The sequence below is a fragment of the Phocoena sinus genome, chromosome 16 (genome assembly GCF_008692025.1).
Source record: "Phocoena sinus isolate mPhoSin1 chromosome 16, mPhoSin1.pri, whole genome shotgun sequence".
In the NCBI taxonomy this organism is placed as follows: domain Eukaryota; kingdom Metazoa; phylum Chordata; class Mammalia; order Artiodactyla; family Phocoenidae; genus Phocoena; species Phocoena sinus.
The window spans coordinates 68,840,161-68,849,348 of record NC_045778.1 but is presented as its reverse complement, the minus strand read 5'-3'; positions in this window follow the sequence as shown (position 1 = coordinate 68,849,348).

Here is a 9,188-nt window from a genome sequence, read left to right as displayed (position 1 = left end):
AAACGGCAATTGCATTAGGTAGAGATTGGATTTGCACAAAATTATAATAACAAAGTTACATTTGGTTACCTAAAAGTGTTTTAAATTATTTTCTGGGTCCTATTAAAAAATCTGTGTATCTTTATAAACATATTGACATTTGAATTGGTCTATAGTGTGTGTTTCATTCTAGAAAATGTTATAAAGTCCTAAGGCATAAATAACAAATTATTATTTTGAAGTAAAACTAAACAAAAAGATTTTTCCATATATATTCCAAATCACAGAATCTTAGAATGATTCAGAACTTGAGGTCATCTGGTTTCATTTCCCACCCACTGTGATAAATACTTGATCCAACTATCTTATAGCCTCTATTTGAAGACATTCATGGGCAGAGAACTCGGTGCTCTCTGTGGCATGAATGACTCAATGTTTGGAGCATGGACTGGTTGTTAGTCACTGGGCTAAATGCTTTTCTAATATTATCAAAAAATAATTCTGTGAGGTATTAATATCCAGCTAGATGAAGAAACAATGTTGGAGGTGAAGTAACTTGCTCAAGGCCATTCTGTTATTAAGTGACAGTGTCAGGTCAGCTGGAACAAATTGGTGTTTTAGACATGACACTATATGCTGTGTGACAAATTCCCTCTCATTTTACATGAATTCTCTTTGCATGTTCTAAGATAACCATCACAGGCTTTCCTCACTCCTACCCCCAAACAAACATTTTCTTTCTCATATTACTTCTCATTACCCTCTGGTTACCCTTACCAGGCCACCCACAAAGCTAGCAGTGCAATTGTGGGAAACAGAAGTAATCTTTTTCCCACTCCAATTTGCTCCAAAAAGTTAGAAATATTAATTTGCAGAAGTTCAAACAATACAAAAATATATCAGGTCAATAAATACTAGTCTTTCCCTATGCTCTGTATTTAACTCTATATAGTTATTAGGAATTTGTTGTGTCCTTCCAATTAGCTATTTCTTGTTTCTCTCTGTATATGCAGGCAGCCCTTGCTTTGAACAATTCTGATGTGCACAGTTTCAGTGAGTATAGTTTAATGCCAGTTCCCCAACAACACAACTCCAGTTTCAGTTATCACAGTATATTAACTGTAGTTACCTATGTACAAACCTCACTGCCAGCTCTTCAGTCCACAAATCACTATGTAATAACGGATGTGTCCCATGACCATGACTAATGTCACTTTCAAAGTCTGTTAGTGACTAGTCATTGTTCACGTTTAGTTCATGCAGATAGCAAATCATGCAGTTGTGTTGCCTTACTGTTTTCTAGTGATAGAGCCATGTGACATTTTACAAAAGTGGAAAATCGAAAGAGGGAATTGGCTTAAAAGACAAAAGGTACAGCAAAGAAATGAAAAGTGAAAACACTGGAAGTGAAATTTGAATGGAACGTAAATAGAGTTACAGAGGAAACAGCTGCCCATGGGAATGTTTGATGGACTCTAGGTACACAACCAGAGAAACTGAGCGAACTTATTAACATAAATGAGGAAAGTGGCTGTGATGAAAAGAATGATGATGTCTCAGAGGAAGTGACACTGGCAAAAAAAAAAAACACTTCACATTAAAGGAACTCTTGGAGAATATAGCACAGTACTGAAAGCACAAAAATTAAAATGTTGGTAGCTCATCCAGACTTAGAAAGGAGTGTGACAATTTGCCAGGGCAGAGGAAAGGTACTTGCTCTCATAAATTTATGATGGGAAGAAAGCAAACAATGTTCAAATACTCTTGATAAGTTTTCTTAACAAAGAAATGAAAACTTAAACTCTCAATGTTTGTAATGTTTTAAATTACAGTGTGCTAAATATTAGCTTTATTTTTAAAAATTTCCCATACATTTATAACACTAAGAGTTTTTAATATTTTAATTTTTTAAAGGTCATGGAAAATAATACTTTCTCCCATTGATAATTAAGATTGCTTTGCAGTTTCAGCTTACATGAATGGTCTTTTTTAAAAAAAAATTTGGTTGTGTGGGGTCTTAGTTGCAGCACACGGGCTCCTTAGTTGTGGTATGCGAACTCTTAGTTGTGGCATGCATGTGGGATCTAGTTCCCTGACCAGGAATCAAACCCGGGCCCCCTACATTGGGAACACAGTCTTATCTGCTGTGCCACCAGGGAAGTCCCTGCATGGTCATTTTTATATTGCATTACTGTACAAAGATTGTCTATGTCATTTGTGTGTGTGTGTGCACGTGTAAACAAATATGCACCTGTATAGAACTAGTTTTATTTTTTTTTAACTAGAAGTTGGTACCTTTTGACCCCCTTCACCCATTTCACCTATCCCTCACTTCCCAGCCACCAGTCTGTTCTCTGTATCTATAAGCTCAGTTTTTTGGTTTGTTTGTTTGGGTTTTTGTTTGTTCTTAGATGCACATGAAAGTGAGATAATACGGTATTTGTCTGTCTGACTTATTTTGCTTATCATAATGTCCTCAAGGTCCATCCATGTTGATGCAAATGGCAAGATTTCCTTTTTTATGACTATTTTGTGTATATACGTGTGTGTATATACACAAGTGGAATATACACAAGAGAAGTGGAATTACTAGGTCATATGGTAGGTCTATTTTAATTTTTTTAGGAACCTCCATACTGTTTTACATAATGGCTGCGCCAATTTTAATGCATTCCCACTAACAGTGCACAAGGGCTCCCTTTTCTCCACATCCTTACCAACATTGCTTGTCTTTTTTGATTATATAGTTAAAAAAATAAAAGAGGATATTTACATTAATTCTGTTGATGGACATTTAGGTTGTTTCCAGTTTTTCACTATTACAATTGCTGACACACTTTTGTGCACATATGCAAGTACTTGAACGAATCGATTTCTGTTAAGTACAACTACTGGGTCAAGACATTTATGCATTTAAAATTTTGATAGATATTTGCCAAACAGCCCTTGAAAAAGATGTATAATTTATATTCCTTTAAACCATTACAAAAGTGCACATTTCCATGTGCCCTCACCAAGACTTCTTAAATTTTGCCAATTTCACGGGCAAAAAGTCAGATCTATCAGCAAATCCTATTGGGCTTACCTCTACTACAATGTGTCAAGTTCTATCCACTTCTCCCATACTAACCCAATTCATAATCCACTCTTTATTGCCTGGGTTAATAGCTTCCTAACTGCTTCCTCTCTCCTGGCCCCATTCCTCATAATCCATTTTTCACATAGCAGCCACAGTGATCTTCAAAAACATAAACTAGATCACATGACTCCCTGTTTAACATTCCTTAGGGGCTTCTAGCTGAACTTCGAAAACTCAGAATGCAAATCGCTCAAAATGTGGCTGCTGCCTACCCTCTGACATTGTCCCCATCCTCCTGACCCCCACCCAGCTCAGCAAGTTTGTGCCAGCCTCATTGCCTTTTGTTTTTTAATGGAATGCAGGTGTACAAATTGTATTATCCATAACCCTTGGTTTTCTCTCTCTCAGTAAAAACTCCTGAGTCACTTAACACACAAGCTAGGCTGTCGATACAACTCGCATCTAATGGTCACCCTCATCTCCCTGCCTCCCACCCAAACTACCTACCAGTCTTAATCTGGTAGTTATCATTTCCTTGTTTCTCCTTTTTGACAGAATTTTACCTATATATTCCTAAAATATTTTCAGTTGTTTAAAATGCTATAGAAAGAGTATCATGACTTACAGGGTTCTAAGCAGTAAAATTATCTCATCTCATGATATACTTAAAACAGCACAGAAGAGAGAAACATGGCTTTAGAGGGAAAATATTTAATCTATTTCCTGAAAGTAATGTACAAAGCTTTAGAAAAGCGGCATTAGGTTTCAGTGTACAGTATCAACAGATTCTTGTTTTCTATAATCACACATATTATACACTTCTTTTGAGTTGGTAACGAAGGCCACTGTGTACTCATTCCAACCATCTTCTGTTAACACATGCACTTGAAAAAGTCACTGAAAATAGACTTGAAATAAACGTAGAAACAGTGTTGTATAAAAATATATTACTCTACATGAAATGCTTAAAAATGCAGACCAAGTAAATTCTTTTAGAACTTGACCATGTCTAGAAATATCAATAGATGACCCTGTAAATTGGATTTTCATTGCTTTCATTATTTTGAAGAAAAAATAGATATAATCAAACCCTTGGAATGACAGAGATGAAGTTAGCACAGCAGACCAACTCTATTCTCAAAAATAAAATCACAAGTTTATACACAGGTCTGAGTTTAAATCTGACAAATTTATGAAATGTTACAATTTGAGTGATGTGTGTATATGTGTATGTGTGTGATATATTGATTTGTCCATAATCCACACGTGAAGTAATGACAGCAGTTAAAACACTTCTAAACTGGCTCTCGATGTACCCTAACAGTGAACATTTCAAACTTTAAAAAAATATTAACCTATGTATAACATAATTAGAAACATACACCTCCAAGTAGAGAGAAATTACTTCTAAAGTCATGTCGGGTACTGTTCTCCTCCTTTGGAAACTGACGTATTAGGAATTTTAGAAGAAAAATTTACCACAGCAAAACCAATCTACTGCATCTGTTATTCTGGAACCATATAGTTCCTCACTGAAACTTCTATAGAAACTACTATACTATTGTTTTCCAAAGCGTGAAACCTAAGGTGTGGAGAGGAAGTGGTCGTGTGTTTTTACAGGTAAATTTGGATGATGAACCTCAGAGGCACTCGGGGAAAACACATTCCAACTCCGTACAAACACGCACTTGTTAGTGTCTGAACGGTGTAACGAACACAACAGGTAGCCATCCTGCACGTGCTCACAGAATGAATATATTGCTGGTGGGATTAAGAATAATGACTACAACATCTAAAAATGGAAGGCAGCTCCAAGGCTGAGCCCTTCTTCATTTTCAGAAAGGAACGTGTCTATTTTTACCCTTCGTTACCATAATTTATCAACTGTTTTGCCCTATATACCTTAACACATACTTTTCATGAGCATAGTACACTAGATAAAGAATAAAAAATACTGTTTAAACTGGTTCTATTCAAATCTGAGGGCTAATTTTTTCCCCCTCAGTATTATGAGGTCTCATTTCATTTTACTGCAAATGTAACCAAGTATATTAAAAGCAAAAGGTAGTAAATTCTGCTTGTCCATCTAACTCATAAAAAAATCTGACACTCTTGCTTAATTCTGTATTACTGAAAAACACCAGGTCTGCAAGTTGCCGCTTAAAGAGGAAGGAATTCATACCGTGCCCTGACATGTTACAGAAATACTTTTGAGTATATGGCTGTTAGGCGCTCCGCTGTGCTTGTTTAGTGCTTCTTAGTATATGGTTGTTGGTATAGGCTGGGAAGTAGATTTGGAAATACTTGCGATTCTTTCCTTTTGGTCGTGGGGCTTTCAACAGAACAAAATGTCCTTCGGTCCACTTGAGAGCAACATGCCAGTGAGGAAGAGGGACACACCAAACAAGGAATAACTGTAGCCGGACAAACATTCCACAAGTATCTAGGGTTCGCATTTTCCAACTCCAACCTTTGAAAAACACTAAACCAAATCAGCACACTAAGAAATGGAGGGGATGCAGTCAGAGAAGCTGACCACGCTGCCTCCCGTTCTGCTTTTCCCAGGCTGCGGTCAGACCGGCAGCCTCGGCCCGAAGCAGCCAGGCTGACCTGCAGTCTAATTAAATACGTGAAAGGGCCAAGGTCTGCTGGTCACAGAACACACACAGGAGATCAGTCCAGGCTCTACCTCTTAACGCCATGCTTTCTATTACCCTATTGCAAGGAAATGGGGGGAAAGAAAGCAAACTTTTAATTATTCAGGACAAAATCATGACTTGTGGTTAGCGTGAATTCATTTAAAAAAAACCATGTGCCACAGGAGTCGGAAGAGGAGGAAACCTTGGTGATTAACAGTGAATTCTAAAGTATGACGCTATCATTACCTTTTCAAGTCGATGTACATTTCTTTAAGGGTTTCAGAAGTGGAGTTTTATAACGATGTTAACAGATTATAATATTTAAATTAGCAAACGATTTAAATGAAAAACATCTGCATTCTTGTATTTAGATGACCATGAATCGTAATCAATGGTATGTAGCATTTTACTTCATACCTTTTAACAGTACCTAAAGCTGGAATGATAGGTTGACCTGGTGAAAACTTTACTATAATAAACTGCAAATATCTGAGTCTTGCGGGGTGGGGTGAGGCCTACGTACTTCAGTGCTATTTACGAATCAAGCAGGCAGATGACTTTGTGTTAACAGACTGGCCAAATATTACGTTTCTAGGGCTCACTTTGGTTACTAAAACGGTATTTTCTTAAATATGAATAAGCTTTTAAGGGTTTGAGAGAGTCCTGTGCTAAGAATTCTGTGAGAAGGTCTTACAATTACCTTCTGAAGACTAATTAAAATAGCACTTTTGGAACTAGAACTGAAAAGCTATTTAATTCTTTAATACATCCATCTGCTAAGAAAAACTAGATAATATCTGAATTTAAGAAAGAATGGTACATAAAATCTTCTGGGAAAAACAATTATACAGACTGTTCCAAACCCTGAAGGATAACTATGTATAATGAAAAGTCCCCAAAGCTAGTAAGATTAAACGGATTTACTTTACATTTCAATCACCACTAGGATTTTGGGGGTTCTTTGTGTTGATTAGTTACTATATATAACTATGAAGATTTATGCTTAAAAAAAAAAAAAAATTGAGAGGCAGGCATCACAGCACGGTAGCTGAGTAGACGCACCCGTGCTCGGCCAGTCCTAAGTGTGTGATCTCCATTACACTGGTGTAACTGCTTATAGCTTCTTTATGTCCCAGTTTCTTCGTCAGGGAAATAAGGAAAAATAGTACCTCCCTCATAAGGTGGTTGTGAGGATTAAATCAGTTAATACACAGAAAGCACTTAGAAAAGTGTCAGGCACATAGTAAGCACTGAATAAATTTAGCTATTATTACTTTAAGTACTGCCAAAGGCTTAAGAAAGCATTCACAAAAGTACTCTTAATCCCAGTCTGTTTTCACTCTACATGTAGTACAGCTAGGAATTAGGAGATCTGTGTTCAAATAAAAGGTCCATCACTCACTAGTCACCCTTAGTCATTCAACAAAACTGGCTGAGCAACTGACTGCACCAGGCACCACTCCAGCATCAGCCGTTACTCGGGGAGCGCTGATCTCGAGACGCGCTGCCAGCATTCTAAAGCTGCTTCCTCATCTGTAAAATGGACATAAGATCTACCTGTCTGATTCATAAGGTTATTCGGAAGCTCAAATGAGGCAAAATGCATGAAGGCACTTGGAAGATTTAGGAAAGCACCGTCAGAGTATGTTCCAGGAATGTGGTTTAGGGTATGTCTGGACCCTCTAAGGAAGTTTATTACTCAGTTCCAGGTCTTAAAAAAACAAAACTGTAGGTGTTTCTTTATAACAACGTTTATAAAATAGTAATATGTTTATTATAAAACTTTCTCTTCTTGAATTCCAACTCTATGGAGAGTATTAAATACCAAACAGTTGATAGAGAAATTCGTTTCCTTTAGAAACTGTGGTTGTAAAGAAAATGTGAAGCCATGTGTTTATAGACATAAGTTATTATCATTATTATTAACTAAGCCAATAACTAGCAGTTTCATTATTTACTAACTGCTATACAAACACTATTTCATTGAGTCCTTACAGCAACTCCATAAGGCAGGTATAGCAACCCCAGTTTATAGGGCAGAATCCAAGCGACTGCAAAGTCTGTGCTCATAAACGCTATGCTACATCACACAATAAAAACTCCAGCAGAAAAAGCCATAATCATTTCTGTCTCCACCAGATCACATACTTAAGAGAAGTGGTAGATCAAAGAGCTCTAAACTGTGTTCTGATCTTTGGTAATAAAAGTGACGTTAGAAAAGCTATTATAGAACAAGTCCTTACTGTTCAGTTCATTTTAAATCTTTAAAGCACATTCCCAGGTGGGGGCTTTTTTTTTTTTTAAATAACCCATTTGCTCAATTAAAAAAAAATTACGGAAAAGTAGAAAACAAAAATATTCACAAGTCCACCATTCATAGTCCGCCACTGACACAGTCCCTCTGCATATATATTTTTATGCAACTCGTGAGCTATGAAATTTAGTTTCTGATGACTGTTCTTAAACACGATGCCAAATATAATGGCTAGACTGTTTTTAATTGGCAGCTATAAACTAATGCTAAATGTCGGGTAAGCAGAAAATTATATTACAGAGGTATGTATTATTAATGTCTTCGCAAATTTTCCAACTATGGAAAAACAAGCAGAGAATAACTTATTTCAGTGGTACTAGCTCCAAAGTATATTGGCCATGTGAGAAATTGAGTTGATCTTTGTATCTGCATAAGTATATATACACATACATACATACACACACACATATATATATATATATACACACTCATCTACATATACTAAGCTTTTTTTGGCTGTTTTAAGATTTATAGCTTTCTGCAGGCCTGATAACACTATAGCTAAATATATTATTAGAACAGTTAAGGAGAAAATTGTTTAGTCATTGAACTTTACCAAAGTTACACTTATGGGTGATTAAACTGTGTAAAGCTTCCCCTTGTGAAGAGGTTAAATATTTGCTTCAGACAGCATTTTCAAGATAAGCAAAATTCTTTTCAGAGCTATCAATCCTGAGTACAAATTCAGAAAAGAAAATTCTACCATTTGTGAAATGATATTGTAACGAGTGGCAGAAAAAATGGTGACAAAGCAGCAGAATAATTTAGGGCAAAGATCCCAGGTATCATGTCTAAGTGTATGTAATGCCACATTACCGGCACTTTGATTACAGTGACTAACACAAATCTTTTTTTAAACTATCACTGAACATAACTTTTGCTTTTCCTCACGCGTAGATTAAAAAATATGCAGAAATCTTTATAGAAAACAAAGTCAGGAATCACAAAGTTTTTAAAAATAGACTTTCTAGGGCTTCCCTGGTGGCGCAGTGGTTGAGAGTCCGCCTGCCGATGCAGGGGATACCGGTTCGTGCCCCGGTCCGGGAGGATCCTGCATGCCACGGAGTGGCTGGGCCCGTGAACCATGGCCGCTGGGCCTGCGCGTCCGGAGCCTGTGCTCCGCAATGGGAGAGGCCACAACAGTGAGAGGCCCGCATACCGCAAAAAAAAAAAAAAA